The sequence below is a fragment of the Choloepus didactylus genome, chromosome 4 (assembly GCF_015220235.1).
Source record: "Choloepus didactylus isolate mChoDid1 chromosome 4, mChoDid1.pri, whole genome shotgun sequence".
Classification (NCBI taxonomy): domain Eukaryota; kingdom Metazoa; phylum Chordata; class Mammalia; order Pilosa; family Megalonychidae; genus Choloepus; species Choloepus didactylus.
In genome coordinates this window covers 52766047-52782977 of record NC_051310.1, presented here as the reverse complement: position 1 = coordinate 52782977, position 16931 = coordinate 52766047, and positions in this window count along the sequence as shown.

Below are 16931 nucleotides of genomic sequence, written 5' to 3'. Positions count from 1 at the left end.
GAACATTGGGGCTTGTATCATATTTCTATTGGACAGTGTTGCTCTAGAATGAAAACTAGGGAAGTGCCGCCTAGGAAAAAAAAAAAAAAAAAGATAAAGATAAGCATTCCGTTGCCCCTCAGCCTGGACCAAACAGGAGCACAAGTTTCACTTTCAAAGTGTCTCTCTCTGACCTTAGTTCAAGTCACTAAAAGGTTTCTCTGCATTTCTCTGGTGAAGTTCCTTGTAGAGAAAAGAAAAATAAATGATGCATTCATTTTTTTTCCCTCATTCCTCAAGGCCTTGTTCCTCAAGACTATTTTGCATGGTTCCTCATCAACTATGAATGTAAGCTACAGATTGGTCATACATCAGTGATGGCCACAATGGTCACCATCTGTGCAAACTCCCTTCAATTGTTCATGTCTGTTGGTTGTTCATCACTGCTTGTGGTTGTTCATTAACGTTCATGTTTCTATGTGAACAACTATAGCTAATTGATGAGCATTTATTATTAATGAGTAAAGGCTGACAGAGAGATGACAATAGAGCCTGGTTAACTCTGAACAATAGATTAAAAAGGAATTCAAGCCCTAGAAGGCATCTGTTTGTGGAACAGTTAGGTAGTAAGTATAAGTTTAACTAGGAGACAAAAAAAAAGGAGACATCAGAACACATTCAGTAATCAGGAGGACCTTGGTCTGGACAGAAGGAATTACAGAGTAAGATTTTTAGAGTTGAGTAAAATATGTCTCCCAAATTGGACAAAGCTAGAATCTGTTGCAACCCTTTGTGTGTTTAATTACATATTCAGTTCTTCTTATAAAATGATAAATAACTTATGCATGACTGCATACATCTGCAACCTCCACAGCACACAAGCACAGGTACCAACATATACACCCAAGCACTCCACCTCACACCATTCTCCTTCTATGGATGGAGGCTGCATGGCTGCCACATAAGTCCCTTGTGGGAAATATGGAGCTTTTCAATATGATGTGAAAAAGTTTAGAGGATTTAATGTCGAATTGTAATGTTTAATCTGGAAACATTTGTTATTCTGGATTAACCTGGACTAGTGGGCAATTACCAAACCAAGGATTAGCTAAAATCCAGCTTTGAATAGTTTGAGAAAATCTGTCAAAGAGAAGGGTTTGTGAACATCACAAACACATTGTAAAGGATTATGCAACTGCTAGCACTGTGGATTTGCCTCTGCAGAAACTGCCCATTCCCCCCTATTCCAATACTCTTTTCCCCAAACACTTACTCTGTCATGTTGGGATTTTTTTTTTTTAATAATTTCAGTTTGTAATACAACTAATTAAAGATAACTTGGTTTGCAATACTCATTCCTAAAACTTCAAATGATTCTGGGAAGCTTAGGGACTATTTGTCATTCATACCTTTGTGTAAATTTGTTCAGTGACACCAGAGACCATCTGTGTGGGAAAAATGGATGGATGGCTGTGACTCAGGAGAGAGGGGAGCTACTGATTTTTGGAACTTGGGGCATTTTAGAAGTTAAGACAGACCTGTGGGAAGGTGCCCTGAAGGAGAATGCAGGGTGCCCTAAGGGTATGGTGGCCTGGTGAGTGTGGGCTATTACATGCCGAGAGAGCAAAGTATAAAGGGAGGTGACGAGGATGGATGAGACAAACTTCACCTTCTCAGATTTTCCTAGGGCACAGTGCTGTTTCTTGTCCTTTGCCTCTCCTTATTCCTAAAGACTCCTCCTTTCCCTCTAATCAGACCTCAGGCTAACAAGATAATGCTATGCTTCAGCTGTATTTGGGTTGCATTTGCTATTTTGGTCTAGCCTGGAACATTATCACCATTTATAATATTGATCCTTGTTAAAGAAAAAAGTATTCTCTAATTCAAGGCAGATGAGGAGGAGGAGGAATTGGAAAAAAAAATGGATTTATAGGACAGAATAATCCTTAAAATACTAAATACCCATATGTAGTTTGTACTCTTCTAATTGCCTAATCCTTCTAATAAAGGTGTTTTTATTACTCTTGAGATGATTAACCTATAAGCCCAGAATAAAGAGGAGTCCTTTATACAAAGACATTTCATTTCACAAAAAACTCTCTAAATTTTTTTTTGGATTTTTTCTCTCAGTTAATGTATTTTATTAATACAATGCTATTGTACTACTGTATTTTAATAATACAGTTATTATTCCTAATACTGTTCTGTTCATTTTTTTCTTATTAGAGCAGTTATAGGTATACTGAAAAATCATGCAGAAATTAGATTTCCCATATACTGAAACCCCACCCCACCCCCACATACACAGTTTTCCCTATTATTAACATTTTGCATTAGTGTGGTATCTTTGATACAATTGATGAAAAAATATTATTAGAATTACACTATTAACTATAGCCATAGTATACATTAGAATTCACCCTTTGTATTGTATAGTTCTACGGTGATTTTTTTTCCTGGTAACTTATATACAATCTAAAATTTCCCATTTTATCCACTTTCAAAGATCAATTCAGTGCTGTTAATTATATTCACAAAGTTGTCCTTCCATCACCATTATCCATTGCCAACACTTTTTCATCACCCAAAACAGAAACTCTACCAATTAAATACTAACTCCCCATTCCCAATCCTCACCTGGCTTCGTGGTTAACTATATTCTAGTTTCTGAATTTATGAATTTGCATATTCTGCTTACTTCATATATGTGAGATCATACAATATTTGTTCTTTTGTGTCTGGCTTATTTCACTCAACATGATGTCTTCAAAGTTCATTCATGTTGTCTCATATTTGGAACTTCCTTCTTTTTAGAGCAAAATAATATTCCATTGTATGTATATACCACATTTTGTTTATCCACTTATCAATTGATGGACACTTGAGTTGTTTACACCTTTGGTAATTGTGAGTAGTGCTACTATAAATATTGGTGCAAAAATATCTGTTTGAGTCCATGCTTTCAATTCTGTTGGGTATAAACCTGTTCAGGTTTGCTGAAGCTGCCGTTATGCAAAATACCGGAAATGGATTAGATTTTATAAAGGGGATCTATTAGGTTACAAATTTATAGTTCCAAAGCCATAAAAGTGTCCAAACTAAGGCATCAACAAGAGGATACCTTCACTGAAGAATGGCCAATGGCATCTGGAACACCTTTGTCAACTGGGAAGGCAAATGGCTGGTGTCTGCTGATCTTCTGCTCCCAGATTGTGTTTCAAAATATTTTCTCCAAAATGTCCTCTGGGTTTCTCTTAGCTCCTCTCCCTCAGCTCCCATGTATCCTTGCTTTCTTCTCCCAGGATGTTTCTCTCTAAGCATCTGGGGTCCTCTCTTAGCTTCTTCAGGGCAAACTCTGGGCTTCATGTCTTAGCTTAGCATCTGCAAATAATCTTCTGTCCATATCTCTAAGCATCTCTAAGCATCAGCAAGCATCTGGGTCTGTGGTGGCTCTTAAGTACTTCAGTGAACTAATCAAGACCCACCCTGAATGGACCTGGTCATACTTCCATGGAAATAATTTAATTGGAGGTTCCACTCTGATCAACAGACTAATCAGTCTGCCCCACAAGATTGCATTAAAAAATATGGCTTTTCTGGGGAGGCATAATATATCCAAATTGGCACAATTCCTATAAGCAGGATTGCCAGTTCATATGGTAATTCTATTCTTAATTTTCTCAGGAATCACCAAATTGTTTTCCACAGTGACTGCACCATTTTACATTCCCACTGACAATGTACTAGGGTTCCTGTTTCTCCATATCCTCTCCAAAACTTGTTATTTTCAATTTTTTAATAGTTATTTTCCATTTTTTAATTGTAGCCACTCTAATGGTGTGTGAAATGGTATCTGTGGTTTTGATTTGCATTTCCCTGAAGGCTGATGACATTGAACATCATTTTGTGTGTTTATTGGCCATTTGTATATTTTCTTTGGAGAAATGTCTATTCAAATCTTTTGCCCATTTTTAACTGGAATGTTTGTCTTTTTGCTGTTGAGTTGTAGGAATCCTTTTTATATTCTGGATATTAAACCCTTATGAGGCAGGGCAAGATGATGGCATATGAGGTGTGGAATTTAGTTAGCCCTCTAAAGCAACTAGTAAATAGTTAAGAACAACTAGTAGATAGTCTGGAACAATTATTGGGGGACATCTGTGACAGTTCACACATTATACAACAGTCAGGAATGGGTGGAACTGCTGAGATCGCAGCATAAAAACTGCAAGTTAAAACTGCAGAGCCAGCAACCCTCCCCCTGACACGACAGGCTCAAATGCAAAACCTTACTGTGGGAAAAAGTAGCGGTCCCTGCAGGGAGAAAGGGATTATAGTTCAACCAAACCCCAACTGCAGTTTTAATTTAACAAATTTGGACTATTGAATGCAAGCTGCAGGCACAGACGGACCCTGAGCAGGTAGGAATCTGAGGTTCTTCCCTCCAGAGAGGAGGCAGGGCTGAAGAAAAAAAAATACATGGCTAAATAAAGGCAGAGGCTTTTGGAGACGGCTGAGCCCAGGGTGCTGGAAAGTGACTCTCTCCCAAAGAAAAGGGGCACAGAGAACTGGGTACAAACTCTAGTAAACCAGCAAAACTGAGGGGCAGGAGACTGGCTCTGAAAAGGGGCTTCTGCTCTCCCCCCCCCCTTTTTTTTCCTCTCATTCTAAGCAGCGCATGACAGAAAGCCTCAGGCATTTCCAATCGTCAGCCACTGACCTAGGCAAGGGTGGAATTAAGAGAGAGACACAAAGGAGGAATTCAAGTGTAGAGGAGAACTCTTTGGTGGGTGTATCTTCCCTAAGAAAAGTGGGGTAGGCCCCAGCTCAAGAGGCAGTCTTCCCTCAAGGAACTCAGACCCCAGGGCCTGGGAGGAAACAAACAAACAAACCAGAAACAACTTAAGCTTGGCTTCTGACACCCTCATCCCTGGCCAGGACTGGGTACACTGAATTAAGGGGACTGCACCTCTTTGTGCTGGTAGGGAGCTGTGTGCCGACAGGTATCACCTGCTGGGCAGGTTAGGAAAAGCACTGAGTCTAGATGCCTCACAGGAAAGCCTGTCAATCTTCTAGAACACACCCTCAGGGAAACCTGATAGTGAATACACCTTCCTCTGGAGACCTGGGCCCATCTGGTCTGGGAAAATCTAGTTGGGGTAATCAAGGAAACCAGATGCCTATGAAACAAAACATTTCGAGTCACCTTAGGAAAAATGAAGATATGGCCCAGCCAAGGAACAAACTTACATTTCAACTGAGATACAGGAATTGAAACAACTAATTAAAGATCTTCAAACAAATATGCTAAATCAATTCAAAAATCAAATCGAGTAAAGGGATGATTGACAAAAGAAATGAAGGATATAAAAAAAGACATTGGGTGAACATAAGGAAGAAATTGAAAGTATGAAAAAACAATTAAAAGCACAATGGAGACATACAACAGCAGATTTAAAGAGGCAGAAGAAAAGATTCACTAGCTGGAGGCCAAAACATATGAAATCCTACACACTAAAGAGCAGATAGGGAAAAGAACGGAAAAATATGAGGAGCATCTTAGGGAATTGAATGACAACATGAAGCATATGAATGTACATGACATAGGTGTCCCAGAAGGAGAAGGGAAAAGGGGTAGGAACAATAATGGAAAAATTAATCACTGAAATTTCCTACCTCTTATGAAAGACATAAAATTACAGATCCAAGAAGAGCAGTGTGTCCTGAACAGAATAAATCCAAATATATATATGCCAAGCCCCTTAATAATCAGATTATCAAATGTCAAAGACAAAGAGAGAATTCTGAAAGCAGCAAGAGAAAAGCGATCCATCACATACAAGAGAAGCTCAATAAGAGTATACACAGATTTCTCAGTAGAAACCATGGAGGTGAGAGGGCAGTGGTATGATATATTTAAGACACTGATGGAGGGGAACTACCAACCAAGAATTCTATATTCAGTGAAGCTATCCTTCAAAAATGAGGGAGAGTTAAAAATATTCTCAGACAGACAGACACTGAGAGAGTTTGTGAACAAGATACCTGTTCTACAGGAAATACTAGAGGTAGCACTATAGTCAGAGAGGAAAGGCAGGAGAGAGAGGTTTGGAGCACAATATTGAGTGACGGTAACACAATAATGTAAGTACACTGAACAAAGACGACTGAGAGTAAGGTGGAGTGAGGAAGGTTAGGAGCAAGGGGAAGGATAGAAGATAAAGACTGGGACTGTATAACTTAGTGAAACCTAGAGTGGTCAATGATTGTGATTAATTGTACAAATACGTTTTTATGTGAAGGAGAACAAATAAATGTCAACTGTGCAAGGTGCTAAAAATGGGGTGGTATTGGAGAAAATGTACAATTAATGCAACCTAGAGTTTATAGTTAATGATAACATTATAATATGCTTCCAGTAACTGTAACAACAATAATATATCAAAGCTAAATGACTATAAGAGGGGGATATAAGGGAGGGATATGGGGATTCTTGGTGTTGGAGTTGTCTGACTTTTTAATTGTATTTTATTTTAATTTCTTTTTTGTTGTTGCTTTTTAGTTGTCATTTTTTTCTTTTTTTTCTTTTTACTTTTTTTTTACCTATTCCTCTTTCTTTATGGAAGAAATGGAAATGTCCTTATATAGATAGTGTTAGTGAATGCATAACTATTTGATTATACAGGGAACCATAGATGGTTTACTTAAGATTGAATGTATGGTGTGTGAACAAAACTGTCTGAAAAACAAAAAAAAGAGATATAAGTGCTGGAGAAAATGTGGAGAAAGGGATATACCTAATCACCATTGGTGGGGAAGTAGAATGGTGTAGCCCATCTGGAGGGCAGGGTGGTGGTCCCACAGGAAGCTAAGCATGGGGTTGCTATATGGTCCTGCAACTTGGTTATTGGGTATATACTTGGAAGAACTCAAAAGAGGAACATGGAGGAAAGTTTGCACAGTGTGGTTTATGGTGTCAGTATTCATGATTTGCAGTGGACGGAGGTGACCTAAGGGTACATTGACTGATGAATGGAATGGTGATCTGTGAATGGAATGTTGAACTGCTATAAGAAGGACTGAAGTTGTGAGTTGAATGGATATTGAGGACAGTATGTTGGATGAAATTAACCAGAAATGAAAAGAAAAATACAATGCTTCACTAATATGGACTAAATATAATGTGCAAACTCTGTGTACTGAGTCTGGGAACATAGGTTATCAGGAGAAAGTTTATTGTAAAGGTTCATAGATTGTAAGCTCTTACAGCATTTATATATACTCCTGAGCTGCAATGCTTATTTCTAAACTCTAAGATGCTCAGCTCTTTGTGTATAACCTGGTTGGTTCCTGGAACTTTGGGTATCTGTGTGACATCTGAGACTCAGAGCTAGGGTCTGGCAGCTATGAATGTCAGATTACCCCATACAGCAAATGTTAAGGGGTCTGAAAAAAAGAGTTCAGACTTCAATGAGTGATACGAATGAAATGGACTTGTTAGGGCTTAGGTAAATCAAACTGATGAGTAAAGGATGATATTGACAGCATTTTTGAAGCTTCACCTTCTGTGAGGTTCCAAAAGAAGGAATGTTTATTAGGTGCAAGAACTATATTTTTTTGTAATACATTATATAATTTGACTTGTATGGTCAGTTTATTCAAACAACATAATTACATGGAGCATTGATTTGGGAATGAGGACTGCTTGATTTGTGCAGGTTAGTGTGAAGTCTCAATATATCCCAGAACAATTCTGGCAGTGAATTAAGTTGTTTTTGCAAAGCCCCCTTGAGGGACTGTGGAACAATGTGGAATTTTACATTTCTCCACTGTGCCAGTTTGAATGTATTATGTCCCCCAAACACCATTATCTTTGATGTAATCTTGTGTGGGCAGACATTATCAGTGTTGATTAGATTTCTTTGAGTGTTTCTTTGGAATGCACCCCACTCAGCTGTGGGTGATGACTCTGATTGGATAATTTCCATGGAGGTGTTGCTCTGCCCATTTGAGGTGGGTCTAAGTTGAGTCACTGGAGCCATATAAATGAGCTGACAGACAGAGGGAACTCAGTGCAGCTGTGAGTGACATTCTGAAGAGGAGCTACAGTGAGGAGGGACACTTTGAAGAAAGCACAGGAGCTGCAGATGAAAGACAGTTTGAAGACAGCCGTTGAAAGCAGATTCTTGCTCCAGAGAAGCTGAGAAAGGACTAATATCCTAAGCACAACTGAGAGTGACATTTTTGAGGAACTGCAGCCTAGAGAGGAACGTCCTGGGAGAAAGCCATTTTGAAACCAGAACTTTGGAGCAGATGCCAGCCACATGCCTTCCCAGCTAACAGAGGTTTTCCGGACACCATTGGCCATCCTCCAGTGAAGGTACCCGATTGCTAATGTGCTACCTTGGACACTTTACGGCCTTAAGACTGTAACTGTGTAACCAAATAAACCCCCTTTTATAAAATCCAATCTGTCTCTGGTGTTTTGCATTCCAGCAGCATTAGTAAACTAGAACACCCACCTAGAGAATTAATGATATTCTCACAAGCATTGGGGGCCACCAAATTAGAAGACTGAGCCCTCTATCTTGGGTCTTGCCCTTATGAAGTTTGTTACTACAAGGGAGAGGCTAAGCCTTCTTAAAATAATGCCTATGAGTCAAGCCCAGTAAACCTCTTTTGTTGCTCAGATGTGGCCTTTCTCTCTAAGCCAACTCTGCAGGTAAACTCACTGCTATCCCCACTATGTGAGACATGACTCCCAGAAGTGTGGAACTCCCTGGCAATGTGAGAAATGACTTGTGGTTATGAGCTTGGCCCTGGCATTGTGGGATTGAGAAGGTCTTGGACCAAAAGGGGGAAGAGAAATGAAACAAATTGTAAGTAGGTTTAACCTCTCCTTTGCAGTAACAAGCTTCATAAGGGCAAGCCCCAAGATTGAGGGCTCAGCCTACTAAATTGATAGTCCCCAGTGCTTGTAAGAATATCGGGAATTCCCCAGGTTGGTAAGTTTAATATTTCCACATTTTTCCCCAGTTCCTCAAGGAGGCTTTGCAAATACTTTTTTTTCTCTGCCCAAATTACTCTGGGATTATCAGGGCATCACATTAATGTGTACAAACCAACCAGATCTCACCCCCTATTCAAGTTTCTGTGTAAATATGGTGTTTAAATAAACTGACCATGCAAGTTAAGTTAGATAGTGTGCTATAGAAAATACATTTTTTTGCACCAAATAAACATCTCTTCCTTTGGTCTCACACAGAGGTTGAAGTTTTAAAACACCATCAATATTGTCCTTTACCTTTAGTCTGATTTGCCTTAGTCCTATCAGATCAGCATCATTCATCTCTCTTATTGAAGTCTAATCTCTTTTTCAGCTTTTTTTAACAGTTTTTGTATGAGGTAATAGTGACATTCATAACTGCAGAACTCTAACTCTGAGTCTCAGGTGTCATACAGATACCTGAAGTCCCAGGGACCAACCAGGTTATACACAAAGAGCGCAGCATCTCAGAATTTAGAAATAACTAACAACTCAGAAGTAGATTTGACTGCTGTTAGAGCTTACAGTCTCAGAACCTTTACAGTAAGCCTTCCCCTGATAATCTGTAATACATTTTTAAAACAAAGACTGTGAGTCCTCCAACTTTGGTCTTTTTCAAGAAGTTTTTGACTATTTGGGGTCCCTTATCCTTCTGTGTGAATGTGAAGATTTGTCTTTTTTTTTTTTTTAATTTTTTAATCATCATTTTTCCAAGTAGTGAAAATGTTCTCAAGGACAGTTTGTGGGTCCCCAGTTTTACTCTGTTGTGTGGTCACGCAGCCTCAGTGCTAATACAGTTATTCCAGAATTTCTCTGCATTCCATCTGATATCTACAACAGCTCCAGTCTGACTTCCTTCTCTTCCTGTTTCAAAACCACTCTTCCATGCTAAACATATCATAAAGTTTCTCTTTCCTGTTTGAGGGAAAATGCTCAGCTCCCTGAACCCAGTAAGGAATGGGGCTCTTCTTAGCTCAGAATGTAATACCACACTTCCATCCAAATTGAGTACAATGCCACATGCTTGAAATCTCTATTTCGAGAACCTAACAGGAGGATGAAGTCCCAAGAGAAAATATGGAGCATTGCATGGCAGTTAGAGGCTAGCTGTTCTCTTATATTACAAATGCAGAGGAAGGGGGCTGCTGTTTAATGTTTAACAACTGGCTGTGTGGGGGAAGCCCTAATTTGTAGCAATTGCAGTTTCTGTGATGTAAATACTCCCACCATTAATGATTTCGAGCTACTAATGTGATATCACTATATGCAGAGTTGAGAAGAGATGTGCAGCAGCATGCCATTATATAGTATTTCCACCACTTAGATTCAATAAATACAACCTCAAGAGTAGAGATAATAATAAAATGTAGTAACAATTAACAAGTGATGAGTTTTGAGTATTTATTACCTTTGTTTTTAATATAATTTATTTAATTGTAAATTTATATAATTTAAATTTAATGTTCTGTGTTGCTGAAGCGGCCATTATACAAAATACCAGAAATGGATCAGCTTTTATAAAAGGGATTTATTAGGTTACAAATTTGCAGTTCTAAGGCCATAAAAGTGTCCAAACTGAGGCATCAACAAAAGGATACTTTCACTGAAGAAAGGCCGAAGGCATCCAGAACACCTCTGTCAGCTGAGAAGGCCCATGGCTGGCATCTGCTGGTCCTTTGCTCCTGGGTTGCATGTCAAAACGGCTTTCTCTAAAATGTCTCTGGGCTTCTGTCTCTCTTAGCTTCTCTTTTTCAGCCTCTGTGCATCCCCGCTTGTTCTCCCAGGGCATTTCTAAGCATCTGGGGGTCCTCTCTTAGCTTCTCCAGGGCAAACACTGGGCTTCATCTCTTAGTTTAGCATCTCCAAACCTCCTTCTGTCTGCATCTTCCAGCATCTTCAAGTGTCTGGGTCTGTGTCATCTCTTAGCTTCTCCCAGGGGCAAACTCTGCATTACATATCTTAGCCTCTCTCCAAAATGTCATTCCCAGCTTCTCTAAATTCTTTATTTCTGTGAGCTCTCTTAAAGGACTCCATTGATCCAATGAAGACCTACCCTGAATGGGTGGGTGTCCGGCGCTCTCTCCGCCCCGCCTCGAGTCCCCGGTCGGCCGGCGATGGGGACCAGAGAAATAAGGGGAGAGAGGGTGCGGACAACGTCTTACCCGGAGCATTTGTGATCACTCAGGACTCGCGGTGGTAAAGCAGATAAACTTTTAATGGAACTAGGCAATCATCATCTTTACAGGTTCCACCCGGGGCGAGACACCTCGGGGGAGAACAACCTCGATGCGGCCGTCAGGTACGGCTCCTTGTGGGCTGTCTCCCCGAGCTTTGCCCGGGAACTTTCTTATAAACCTTGCGTGTATCCAATGGGCTAACGCCACGCACACAAGCATGATTGGTGAATACAGCGGGTGGTTACATACATCAGAAGCCGGAAGCAGGATGTGGGCGCCATCTTGGCACCACTCGATGGGCGGGGGGACTTTGGAGCAGGTTTACAGCGCATGCGCTATGCCCGTCCCGGGAGACGGCTCTCCACAGGTGGGGTCACATCTCCACAGAAATAATTTAATCAAAGGTCTCACCCACAGTTGGGTGAGTCATATCTCCATGGAAACACTCAATCAAAAGGTTCTACCCTAATCAAAAGCCTAATCAGTCTGTCCCCAAATGATTGCATTAAAGAACATGACTTTTGTGGGGGCATAATAGATTCAAACCAACATAGTTAATATTGGCTGTGTTGAACAACTGGCTTGCAAGATTCCTGAAATTTAACAATAGGTTCTCCTAAGGCAGTACCATAGGGCTCCAGCACACCACTGACACAGATTTGCCTGGTGCAGGGAACTCTTCACAAGCACATTAATTATGGATGTGCTTGATGATAAGGTTCCTGAAACTATGGCTGTAAGAAAGCCACTATTGAATCAGGGACACAGTCAAACATAATTAAAATCCTATTGTGATGGGTTGAAATGTGTACTCCAACAAACACATGTTCTTAAACATAATCCACAGGCTCTGTAGGTGTGAACCATTGTAAATAGGAGCTTATGAAGATGTTATTTTTAGTTAAAGTGTAGCCAACTGAATTATGGTAGGGTCTTAATCCACATTACTGGAGTCTTTATTAAGAGAATTCGGGAGTCACAGAAGCCAAAATGGAGAGGACATTGCTATGTGATGGCAGACAGAGATATGAGCAAGGAACCCCAAGGATTGGCAGCAGCCAGCACCAGAATGCTACAGACTTTGGAAAGAAAGCAAGCCTTGGTGATATCTTGATTTGGAACTTCTTAGAGCCTTAAAATCATGGGCCAATAAATTCCTGTTGTTAAAACAAAACCAGTTTGAGGTATTTGTGACAACAGTTCTGGCAAACTAAGGCAAACTCTGAGGCATCTGGATTTTCTTTGGAGGTCTCCCATCCTAGCATTGACCTAACTCAAAGCTACTCAACTTGTAAATTCTAATGGGCTTGTAGGTATTGGTGGTATAGCTTCAAGTGTGGTTAACTTACATGCATAAGTCAAGAGGGAGATGACTTGTTTTTCAGAATCACTGTCATACATGTGCAAAAAGTAACAGAGCTATATTTTACTTGCTCTATGTTTAGATTTAAATGAGTATAATTTTCTAAAGCAATAAAATAAATCCTAGAAAAGAAAACCTGTCCCTTGCAGGAAAGGAAATCCAGAATAAAGCATTCCAGTATCTCCTTTTACCCTTTAACTGGGTGGGTAGTCTTCTAACAACCCAAAATATTATTTTAGGAGCTTGGGACACAGGGAGAGGGCACAGACAAGCTGAGAGGAAAGGTTACAATCAAAGTTGGGTAAAGAGAAAGTACTCTCACAAAGATAATATGCCATGACATATTGTATTCAAGTGTGGCTTTCCATGAGAATTTCCCCATCAGAAGTTTCTCATGTAATACGGGAGCAGTGTCATCCCTAATCTTCAATTCCAGTGTCTGAGTGCTAGCATAACCTGCTGGGAAACAAGGCTCTTACATAAATCTTATATGCTGTAATATTCCAGCCATAAAGGAGAATCCATCTGCCAGGATAATTCCCCTAAAAGGAAGTTAAAAAACAAGTTAAAATTCTTTCTTTCCCCTGAACACCCAGCCCAACTTTTATTTGTAGACCAGGTTTTGCCACACATAGACTGCCCATTTTAGGGTTAAAGAGCCCACGCAGAGATTTGACATTAAAAAAAAAAAAAAAAAGAAAAGAAAAATTGTATGACACACTCTGTAGGGGATATTTTGAAAGCTAACTTGGGATGGTTTGTCTAAAGTATACGGCCAGGGAATTTTGTACCAATAGGGTCAGTATAATCTTTATCTGAGAATCTCTGATCAAGACTGACAGCACTGTGTACCTGGAGGCCAAGTCTCAGCCTTCAAAACCAAAACAATCTATACCAAGGATTCCACATAACTCAGGACACACTGAATTTTCTGTTTCTGTTATTTTTGAAAGGTTTCAGGTTGTGATCTTCAATTTTTAGGTCTATCTTTATTTCTGAATCAGATGCTCATCTGATTTAATATCTTTGCAACCATAAGCCAAGCACTGGTGAAGAGATCAAGAAAGCCAATTTGAACTCCCATGGGTTTACTTAGCATATCCTTTCCCTTGGACACTCATTTGTACCTGATAGTTCCCTCAACCACACCCATTAGCATTATTAGAAATTATTTGAAATCTTTTAAGTGGCTTTCAGGACATGACTCAATTCTCTCAGAGAGGTACTAGATCTGTATCAGCTAAATAGGAAACATCACCAAAACATCTACAAATAATGAAAAACAAATTTCAGGGCCATTTGGTAATGTGTATCAAAAGCATTAAAAGCGCTTATGTCTTTTTAACCTTTTTCTACTTTTAAAAACATAAGCATGGATGAGCCCAGAAATTTAACTGAGTTGTACATCAGTTATTGATAATACCAAAAAATTGGAGATGACTTGTTATATAATAGATGATTTATTAAATAAAATATGGTTGCCTTCACATAATGAAATACCATGTAGCTACTACAATGCAGATGCGAAAACAATTAATGACATAAAAAGTGCCCAAGAAATATTTTTAAACAAAATAAGCCAATTGTAAAATAAAATGATCACAAGTTTGAAGGAGAGAGAAAGAGAGAGAGGGGGGAGAGAAAGAGAAGAATTGTTAACAGTATTTCTGTCTGGTTAGTAAGCTTATGAGTGATTTTTATCACTTTAGATACCTGTATTTTCTAAATTCTCTACAAGGAACATGAATTCTTTTTATAATTAGGAAAAATGAAAAGACCCAGTTTACCAGAATATGTAAAATAATTTCTTATGGGAATGATCTTGAGATAATTTGGTCTAATTTTTTTAATTTAAATAAACATTCTATTTTTGTGTAGCATACATACAGAGATGCACACAAATCCCAAGTGCATAGCATGGTGAATTTTCACAAAATACAGTATCTGTGTAACCAGCACAAAGAGACTTCCCACAGGCTTTCTCCTATTACTATCCCTGGAGGTAGCCACTATTCTGGCTGCTGACAACAGAAATTAATTTTATCTGTTTTTGAACTTTATATAAATGTAATCATATAATATATACTCTTTCATTCAATATTATGTTTGTGAAGCTCATATTTTGCATGTAGATGTGACTGTTCCTTCACATTGCTCGATAGCAGGGGTTGGCAAACTATGGCCCATAGGCCAGTCAACTGTTTTTGTAAATGAAGCTTTACTGGATCCCAACCACACTCATTCCTTTACAACTATGGGTGCTTTCATGCTGCAATGACAGGGTTGAGTAGTTGCAACAGAGATCATATGGCCCACAAAGTCTAAAATATTTCCTATCTGGCCCTTTACAGAAAAAGTTTGCCGATCCCTGCTGTACAGTATTAAACATGTGAATATACCACAATCTGTTTATCTGATGAACAGTTATGTTGCTTTCAGTTTTGCAGATTTAGCAAGTAAAAACACAGGACTCCCAGTTAAATTTGAATTGTAGACAAACAATAAATAATTTTTTAAACTATATTCTAAATATTGCATGGCAAGCCTAGGCTATAATGAATAGCCAAGCTGTGAATATTCATTAATGTGTCTTTTGTTGAATATATTCTTTTGGATATATTTCTAGGAGATTGCTGGACCATAAAATATACATATGTTAACTTTTAGTAGATACTGCCTAGGAGTTTTCCAGAAAAGTTATACCAATTTTCCACTCTCCCAGCAATGCAGCATTTAAACTGCTTCTTATTTTTGCCAATCCTTAGTATGGTTGGTCCTTCTAATTTTAACCAATCTGATGAGTGTGTGGTAGTATCTCATTGTGGGTCTTTATCTGTGTTTCCCTGATGATTAAATAATTTGAGCAACTTTTCATAAGTTTATTGACCCTTTGGGTATCTTTTTGAGTGTGTTTGGTGCTTGTTCAAGTTTTTGACCTATTTTTAAGTTTGACTATCTTCATTTTTCATGGTGCCAGTAATTTATATCATCTGGCATAAAATAATGAACTAGAACAATTGGATGCTCTCTCTCTCTCTCTCTCTCTCATTTCACCTCTCCCTCTCTTTCTTTTGATCTGGGAAAAATGTAGAATATAAGGTAGTTTCTGCATGAACAGAAGCTAACAATTCATGAGGTAAAAGAGCCTAAAGCAGCATTGTCCAATAGAACTTTATGAAATGATTGGAATATTCTATATCTGTGTTGTCCAACATGGTAATCAATAGCCTCATGAGCACTTGAAATGTGGTCAGTGTGACAGAGGAACAGAATTGTACATTTTATTAAATTTTAATTAATTTAAACTTAAATAGTCAATTCAGTGGTACTGAATTGGACAACACAGTTCTCATAGATGGGCTACAAGTAAGTCAATTATGAATAAGCTGATACAAGAAGGGTAGGTAAGATATATACATCAAACGAGAGAGTTTCTGTTCCCGAATTTCTAGGAGCTGTTCAGATGAGAGTGGTCTGGATTGAGTTTTGAGTGGCTGAAGCTATTTTCACATGGCCTTTCACTGCAGTTTACCTTACTATTGTTACTGTTCTCAGATTTCTGTAAGATTCCATCTCCTTTGTCCTGCCCTGATCCTGGCTTTTCTATTTTTCTGAGTTGTCAATTATATACAGTGAAATGGATCTTTTTCAAATGCCTTTGCAGTGGCCAAACTGATGAGTTGACCCAGAACATTACAAGTCCTCTCCTTTAGGAAGAACAGGGTTTTACTGTCTCGAGAGCTGGACAGATTGCCCAGGTTCACAACAGTTCCTCCTCTCTGGGAAGATTCCCAGATTCACAAGCAAAGGTCCTGAGTGACCTTATCTGAACCATATGATCTTGGTGTCTTTGCTATAGATCAGTGGTTCCAAAACTTTATGTGTGTCAGACTCACCTGGAAGGCTTGTTAGAACACAAGTTGTGAGGCTCACCCCTAAAGTGTCTTTTCTAGTAGGTCTGCCGATGGGGCCCTAGCATTAGCATTTCTAACAAGTTCTCAGGTGACATTAATGCTGCTAGTCTGGGGAACACACTTGAAGAACCACTGCTATAGAAAATTAAGTGAGGGCTATTCACCCTAAGATAGGGCAATCAGCTTCTCTCAGGAATTTGAAATTTGGAACTAAGAGGTATCAAAGAGAACTCTAGAGGGAAGGTCTGTAAACTACCACTGCTTAGGGCCCCAGAGCTGCCCTGGTTCCTGTTCTTCTCCAGCTCTGGTTTAACAACTCTTGCGTTTATGTAGAATACCCCAAATCCTTTGAATAAATCCCACTACTTTCCTTGTTTTGCTAAACTGGCCATAGAAAATTTCTGTTTCCTGCCTCTAAAAGAACTTTAACTTAGACATGAGTGTATCATCAG